The following is an 8,880-nucleotide window of genomic DNA, read 5'->3' on the forward strand; positions in this document are numbered from 1 at the left end:
CCATTCACCTCTCATGTGAGAAATACCACGTAATTCGTTACCAGGTAGGAAACTGCCTTGTTAAGTCAGACCTCTCCCAAAAGAGAATTGCTCCCCATTTCCTAAATATATAATCCTCAAGTGTGCTAATAACAACCCACAAACTTTTCCAACTGTCCTAAATGATACCAATTTCTTTAGAAAGAAATCCAAACGTTTCTTGTTTTTTTAAAAAAAAATGAGAAAAGAAAAACATTCAATGTTCACAGACAGAGAAAGAAGTCAGTCACGTGTTGGGAAATCTCCTCTCTCAGACGGAAAGTTTCTAGGCGAGCCCCCAAGAACAGCTATGTCTACAAACGGCACTCCGCTGTTTTCAGAGGCATCACATCAGTCACAGTTTCCATGTATGCAATGCATTTTATCGTCCTTACATTCATTATCGTTTATCCTAGCAGGTGAGAGTACTCCAGAGATACAAGGCAGGAAGGACAACTTCAGATTTATGACTCCTGACTGCCAGAGCCCTATTTACTTAAAGCTCTTGAAGAAGATGACATCATTGAGCTGTAAGGATGAAGAGTTTAAACGAATCCTGAAAATGTTCTTGAGCCTGAAAGGGAAAAATGATCCCAACTCACAAGAAATCAATACCTCCCCCTCCTCTCCCTCTCCCTGCTTCTCGTCTCCCTCCTTCTCCTCCTCCTCTTCCTCTCCCATCTCTTCTTCCTTCTCTCCCCCTCCCCAGACTGTCCTAAAACTCTTTCTGTGGACAAAGCTGGCCTTATAATCAGAGATCCTCATGCTTTGCCTTCCAAGTGCTGGGATTAAAGGTCTGGGCTGGAAAATCAGTGCTTTTGTTGGCTATCACCCACCTTTTTTTCTTCTTCCTCTTTTCTTGGCTTTAGGAAAAGACTAGACCTGTAACATTTGTGTGTGTGTGTGTGCGCGCGCGCGCGCGCGTGTGTGTGTGTGTGTTTGTGTGTGTGTATGCATGCAAATGCGTGCGCACTCGTGCATGAGTGTGAATTCACAGGTACCATGGTGCATATGTGGAGGTCAGAGGACAGACTCCAGTTTCCGTTCTTATTTTTCCACCTTGTTTGAGGCTCTCTCTCTCTCTCTCTCTCTCTCTCTCTCTCCTCTCCCCTCTTCTCCTCTCTTCCCCTCTCCTCTGTCCCCTCTTCTCTCTCTCTCTCTCTCTCTCTCTCTCTCTCTCTCTCTCTCTCTCCTCTCCCCTCTTCTCCTCTCTTCCCCTCTCCCCTCTCCCCTGTCCCCTCTTCTCTCTCTCTCTCTCTCTCTCTCTCTCTCTCTCTCTCTCTCTCTCTCTCCCTCTCTCCTGCTGCATGAAGGCTGACGCTCATGATTCCAGAGATTCCCCAGTCTCTACCTCTCATCTCTTTGCAGGAATGCTGGGATTACAGAGGAGCACACAACCACACTGGACTTTTACTTGGGCTCTGGGGATTTATATATAGATCCTCACACGTTCATGACAAGTGTTTTACCAACTAAGCTGTCACCCCAGTCTGAGAACACTGAAATTTTGACACTTGGTCTTGAACATTGGGTTCACTGTATCTCAGTTGGCAGTGCGTGCATGACAAAGGCTAAAAGGAACCAGGGGTAATGGCTGTAGAAGGAGGGAGGGAAGCGGTTTAGACTGTTCGGCATTAATGGAGGATTGGAGTCAGGAGACCCCAGAAGCCACTCCTGGAGCTCACAGCTGGAAAGAATTTGGTAGCTCCTAAGTTCTGAAGTTATGACTTTTGCTTTCTGGTGCTACTGGTCTCTTCGGGGCAGGGCACGTTCTCAGTAAAATACAGTCCCTGCAGTAGACAATAATGGGACTTTCTTGGACCCACTAGTAGTTTAATGCTAAGGGCTTTAGTGTGGGCTTCCTCCTAGCTTATCTAACTTAATCTTATTCTTCTAGCCCACATCCCACCATGTGGATTGTCCTTTGCCTCTTTTTCGGCAGTTTCCTGGAGCAGGAGTCTTCAAGTTAAACAAATTGTCCACCGTTTCCATGAGGACTAAGTAACGAATGCCTCTTTCCTAGAATCCAAAGGACTGAAACTGGAAATCAAAGGTGGTTTTTACCCCATTTGAACAAACTGCTCAGTCCTGCAAGAACTTTAGAAGAAATCTCAGTGGATCCTGGAGGCAAAAACCGAAACAAGAATTAGTCTGCTCTGCATTCTGGAGATGGTTCATGGCTGTTACCAACGAGGTAATTATTCTAGTTCAAAACTACCTAGGAAAAACTATCAGTACTATTTTCTCACTGTTATTGTCCAACTGTTTGCACCCTATGGTATCTGTGGATATGATCAACACAGAATCATAAGCTTGTTTAAAATATTATTAGGTTTATTCCCTATAACTTGATGAATCAGTCTTTGAGGGTGAACTTCACAGATGTCCAGTCTTGATGTCCAAAGATTGGCAATGCCTGTGTGTATATTCATTCATTCATTTATAATACCATACTGGTAATAGATATCATGAAGGTAATATGAAGGTGATTGATTTAAAGCATATTATATAGGTAATATTGCAAAATTTTCACCTTGTTTTGTTCTTCAGGTCATGGAGGGACCAAGAAGAAAAACAAGGGATTCCGGTTTTGTTTGCAGGAAGATTATCAAGATGGAAACATTTTAACTAGGAAGTTATAAAGTGCTTGAAGTACAGACACTGGAATCCTTAGGGTTCCCGTAACAAGCCCACCCCACCCCTGCCCAAATGACTGTGTTTCAGATGCCTTGTAAGCTGAAAAATGCTGCCCATGTTCAGACATCAGACTTCATGTGTTTTCTGTTACTCTAACTGAACGACACAGATCAGTTAGTATGTAACGAAGACATTCCTTTGGTTCATGGTTCTCATGGCTGGGGAGTACAAAAGGTGGTAAAACTTGCTGAGGCATTTTCTGAGAAATCATAATATGGTAGAGGACCTTACATGGTGAGACAGAAGAAAGTCATAGAGTGTGACTCTTTCCTATAAAGTCACTGTAGAGCCCAGTCCTTAGGACTCATAAAATCCTGCCAAGCTCCTGTAACATGCATCTGGGTACTGTTAGGGTACGCTGTGTGAAATTGTGTCTCTGTTCTTTCTTACCTACCTAACATATTCTTTGATTGCCTTTAATAAAAAATCCAATGGCCAATTATCTGGGCAGGAAGTGGAAGGTGGGACTTCCTGGATGCAAAAGGAGGAAGGTCCTGGTCGCCAGGAGACTTGACAGGAGACTGACTTGACAGGGCTTGAAGGTACAGCTAACCACAAGGTTGTATGGGACTAGGTAATCAGGTTAACTTAGATGAACTAATTGAGAGTCTGTCTAGCTAAGGCCTAAGGCTTTGAAATATTAAAAGGTCTCTGTGTGGTTATTTGCGGAAAAGCTGGCTAAGATAAAAATTGCCACCATATTAACTTCTAGCATTATTTAATATATACAGGGCATTACATTTCTAATACATAGACTTTAAAGAAACACATTCGAAATACAGAAGCACTAGATTCAGTTTCCATGTAACTCACTGTAATCTTCAGCCTGTACCAGTCTATAGGGTTTCATTTTGCATATAGATTCCATGAATCCCTGAAAGAGGCTCCCTGTGTCTTTGGCTCTGTGCAGACCAGTGGTGACAAACGGGTCTTGGGAACCAGACCCTTGGGAATGAGACAATGCATCTCAAAATAGTCCAAGGTTTTTGGTTTTGTTGGTGTTACTTTGTTCCCCCTTAAAGCAGAGGAATTGGTTCTAGAAAAATGTCCCGTAGAGCCCAAGTTTGTCTGGATAGTTTATTAAACTATTTCCTTTCTCTTTGAGGTTTCTTATACTGTTAGCAGGATTTATTCATTGGTGTTTTTACTGATAACACTGATGACAGAAATACACTGACTAGGAATTCACCAAGCCTTTTATCAATCCTCAAGCCTTTTCAGAACTCCTCCTGGCTTTATCTATAAGGTGTCCCATCTTCTGCTCTCATTTGCTTATTAATTTCTAAAGCAATAGCAAGTTAGGGATCAACCCAAGCTATGGGTTGTGTTGACAAAGTTTGACCACAAAGGGATGAAAGCTATGTAAGAAAGAAGGGACACTGGGGGTTGTCTTATCTACTACTTTACTTACCCTCCGTATCTCTCCAGACACCATGACCAGCGTGTTTTCATAGGGAACTGGAGGCTGAGGTTACATTCGTTCCTTATAGTTGCAAAGTTCATCAGCAGAGGTATTGGAACTTGAATTCAAGACAACCTGCTCCTTCCAGCCTTACTCCTTGTTCCAGAATAAGATCCAACCCTTCCAAGAGGTGAAAAGGTGAAGACAGGCTTCCCTTATCCTGCAAATATGTGGTAATGGCTGTGCAGAGGGAGCTGTGTGGTCACTGGAGGACATGGTCACATTTGGAAAATATGAGTGTCTGTGTTTCATTGGGAGTTGAAAAGTCCTCTCATTGTACTGTGTGTATTGTAAACTCAGAAAAAGCGGAGAGGAGTCTGGACAGAAATTGGCTCTGGAAAAGTCACTACCATTATGGTTAAAGATTGATTATGCAACTACAGCACACTGGGCATAAAAAATAGACCCAACCTTTGTCCTCAGGAATCTAGAATGAACACACAAGATTTATGGTCAGAACCCTTGATGGCTTGCTGTCAGTGGCTGTTTTAGAAGCATTCATGTGCCAGAATTCTAGCAAGCAGGGCTGAAAAATGTGGCCCTCAAGGAACTATGTTTCATTCTGTTTTAACATTTTTAATGTGTTGAATGTGTATGTAATTGTGCCTATGTTTATTTTTAATCATGTAAAACAAATATTCCTAAAATTTCTACTTTTTAAAATTAGTTATCGATCGTCTATCTATCTACATTTATTTACATTTCTCATTAAAAATAATTCTCAACAAAGTTGCCTAATTCTCAACAAAGTTAGGTCAGGTGGCTCATACTTAAAACCTCCACACTGAGGAGGCTGAGGCAGAACGATTAAGAGTACAGTGAGGCTCAAATATTACCCCATCAAAACAAAAGAAAAAATAGTTTACAGAATTTTTGATGGAGTCCACACAGCAGCACAGGGATGGGTACAGTGAGCTAGGAAACAGCAAAAACCAAGTTTATTTGCAAATGCAGTAACGAAATCTAATTCTTTCCACACTGATAACATAGTTTTAGAAAATTAAAAGGAAAAAGAACATTTCAAATTAAAAAAAAATCAGAATTACTGCCTTAGAGTACAGACTTGGCAGTTTCATGAAAACTGTCTAGCTACCCAACTGGGAACAACTTCACAAATCTGAATGGCTCTTCAACTATCTTTTTAAAAAAAAGATTCAGTGTGTGTGTGTGTGTGTGTGTGTGTGTGTGTGTGTGTGTGTGTGTCCATGAGCCTGAACACACATGTGCATTTCATCATGCTCATGTGGAAGTCAGGGGTCAGCCTGCAGGAGTTGGTTCTCTCCTTCCAACATTTGGGTCCTGGGGATTGGGCACAGGTTGTCAAGCATACACCTGTCCTGACTCCCCCTCTGACTGGCCCTCCTGTAGCTCTTTAAATGAGTTCTACTCATCTATCACTTGATATTCCTTACCTTTATTGTAAAATATGTTTTAAAGAGCCCATACTGTGACTGATCTACACACAGGCCAGAGTCCTGTCTTACTAGAGATAGAAATGTGTGGGTGGTCTACGGCTCATGCTTCTTCCTAGAAGAGAGTGGAGCTTTCTGGTATATTAGTTCCACTGTCTGCATATTCCTTGACCAATGTGGCAAAACCTTGTTATTATCTTACCAGTACTGATAGGGTAGAAGTCTGACTTACTAAAAATCAGAATTATAAATGTACTTATATAATTTAATTAATATTTATACATCTTTATCAATATATTTATTTTTCTTAAGTCAAAAATAGCACTTAATTGCTAGAAGAAAATTTGCAAATTAACAAATTATAATAAATATTTGCGTTAAAATAGTATAGAGTTATTTTGAAGTATTTAAAAACTAAAGAACTTACAATCTCATAATGTTGAGATAATACTGTTGGTAGTTTTATCGACATATGTGGGTATGTATCATTCAGATAAAGCCTGAATTTTAAATAAAACTTGGGCCTTACTTTGTCAATTCTATTTGACTTGCAATAGAATTCTGTTCTCACACTTTCATGCAAGTTGCAAATATCATAAGACTAACATGTATTTAATGAATCTAATTTGCTCAACATCAAAGCTTAACAGCTTAGCCCACTATACAGTACTCCTTGCTTTCCTTCATACTTCTATGGCCAGCTGGAAGCCATGACTATCACTGCCCAATATTATGGCTGAGTATCGGCCATATCACAAGGCTAGGAAAAGTTCATGACTCAAAAACATTTTCCTCTGAGTGTATATCTCACTCGATAAAGTTAAAAGTTCACAATTTGAGCCATCACAAGTTGAAGACTGTCTGTAAAAAAAATCCTTTATATCTCCCTCACAATTTAATTGGAATCGGAAAACATTAGCTTTGGTAACTCTGCTCTGTTTCAGTAGTGCCTATTTGGGCTGTTTATGATGATCGATTTTAGCAACAAGACTGCAATGAATATCGTGATGGTTCATATTACATATCCACTTGACTGGGCTGAAGGATGCCCTGAGAGTGGCTTAAACATTCCTTCTGGACTTGCTTGTTGGGGTGAAACTGAAGAAGACTGGCCTTTGCCTACTGAATAAAGAAGAAGTAGTCTAACCACCTAAGAGCAGGTGATGTAGTTTATCAAGGAGGGACAGTCAGCATAGAAGAAGGGGAAGTATGCGTTTTCTTTCGTCTGGAGTTGGAACACCTGTGTTGTGTCTTGGAACATCAACTCTGGGTTCTTTGGTCTTTAGACTCAGACTGACTATGACGTCATTGGCTCCCCACCAGATTTCCTGGGTCTCTGGCTTGTAGATGATACATGGTGGGACTTTCAAGTCTCTATGGTTGCACAAACAAATTACTGGTCTTAAATCTCGTTCTTAGCATCTATTTATATCCTGTTGGTTCTGTTTCCCTGGAAAAGCGTCACTGAAATAAACTTTCTTAATGTTAAACAATAGATGATTTATTCAAAGTAGATTCCTAGAAATGGGATTACTGGATTAACAGGAATTAACAAAGGCAGCTGATTCATTCAATTTTTATGTAACTTAAGATGAATATGTTTGAATTATGACCAATCAGAAGTGACAGAATGGAAAATTAAAGAGATTTCCACTGTGTAAAAGCTCACTCTGACACTATATATATATATATATATATATATATATATATATATATATATATATATATAAATTTGGTTGCCTGGATCTTTCTAACTCCCCCCTTCCCCCTTATCTTATTATTCTATCCACTTACTCTCTAGCACTTGGCTATTAAGAGGTGATTGTATAAACTTGAGTCTCACAGGATATACATACCACAAGCCACAGAAATCAAGTCTGGCTAATTTACACAGAAATAAATATACTAAAATGTTTGATGGCTTACTGAGTTTTCAAGTGCCCCAGTGAGCTGGACTGGAAGCTATGTGACTAGGCTAAGCCATCCAAACTGTAGCAGAACTGGCCCCAAAAGACCCTGCTGCTTCTTTTATTCTGTTGTTACTGCTGCGGGGGATTTGCCAGCAGTATTGTCTCGCTCTAGGAAGTGTGGCAGCTGACCCTCTAGCTCATGGGTCAGTGTCCAGGCAGGTGCTTTGCAATCCTTATTCAAGCTGCAAGGGAGTCCAGGAAAACAAAACTGTAGCAGTAAGAGAGGTTTCAACTTTCAATGAAATGTACAAAGGGCAAGAACATGGTGTCAAGGAAGGATTTGGGTGCTGATCTGCCAAAGATGAACGATGTATGCTTACCATAGATGTAAAAACCGACGACCCAACCCTTGGATACCTAGGGCCTATTATAGAAGACAAGAGACTGAGAGCTGCTCTGTGGATGTCAGAGGAAGAACCACATGTGATCTCTCATCATTTTCTAGTGCCAGAGACAGAGTGGTGTGCATTAAGTTATTTATTTATTTTTGAATGATTGGAATGAGCACGGAGTATTCAGTCCTGGTGATGGAGAGTACTGTGTCCGTCATGACAAGTACTGAAGCTCTGTCTTCTCTTCCATCACATGGGTCATCAGAAGAAATGGGAAGTGAAGTGCCAAGCTAAGGACACCTATTAGCCCATGGTCTTCAACCTTTTTTCCATCCACATTTTTAGGAAAACTCTTCAGGCCACATGGATTATCTTCATTGTTCCTTGACATGATAGAGAGCAGTATTTTTAGGCATGTTCTCTCATGTGAAAAGAAATGTAACTTGCATATTAAAAAAACAAACAAGACTATAAATTTAGGTCACCTGAGTAGATACACAATGCTTTTGACAAAGGCACCTATTTAGTATATGAAAGCAAACGTATTCTGGCTTTGTTATCCGTTCCTCCTTTCTACCACTCTAGTATTCTGTAATGTTTAAAAATAATTTTTTAACATTGCAGAATTCATTGTGCAAGTCTATAAATGAGAGAGAAAGATTTGATATGAAGCTGCCTCTGACCAGTTTTGATTTTCCAAGGTTGACTTTTATTGTTCACCAAGGAGAGTGCAGACACAGATGATGTCATTTCTTGGCATCACAGAGGATGAGGAAGGTCAGAATCTGCCTCCCTCCACATCCTATCCCAGCTTTTGTCAAGCCTTTAAGAGCATGAGTGGAGAGAGGTGGCTTGCATGATAGCTGGCAAGTCACCTGAATGTCCAAGCTTGTGTTCCAGAACCCCATGGGCCATTCTTTTTAAGATTCCCTATCTCTACCATATTCATATTGATTTTCTTCTCCTGAAATAGATCCTTGCTAGCTATT

The 8,880-nt window shown here is 40.5% G+C and overlaps 1 long non-coding RNA gene across 1 annotated transcript; it reads left to right on the plus strand.

Annotated features, from left to right (window-relative positions):
• Nucleotides 1-1,979: 1,979 nt before the first annotated feature.
• Nucleotides 1,980-2,786, plus strand: LOC134485720 (uncharacterized). The gene is made up of 2 exons (XR_010063983.1): nt 1,980-2,212; nt 2,569-2,786. It is a non-coding gene; the product is annotated as an uncharacterized LOC134485720 (long non-coding RNA).
• The last annotated feature ends 6,094 nt before the right edge of the window (nt 2,787-8,880 follow it).

This window comes from Rattus norvegicus, chromosome 2 (genome assembly GCF_036323735.1).
Source record: "Rattus norvegicus strain BN/NHsdMcwi chromosome 2, GRCr8, whole genome shotgun sequence".
Lineage (NCBI taxonomy): Eukaryota > Metazoa > Chordata > Mammalia > Rodentia > Muridae > Rattus > Rattus norvegicus.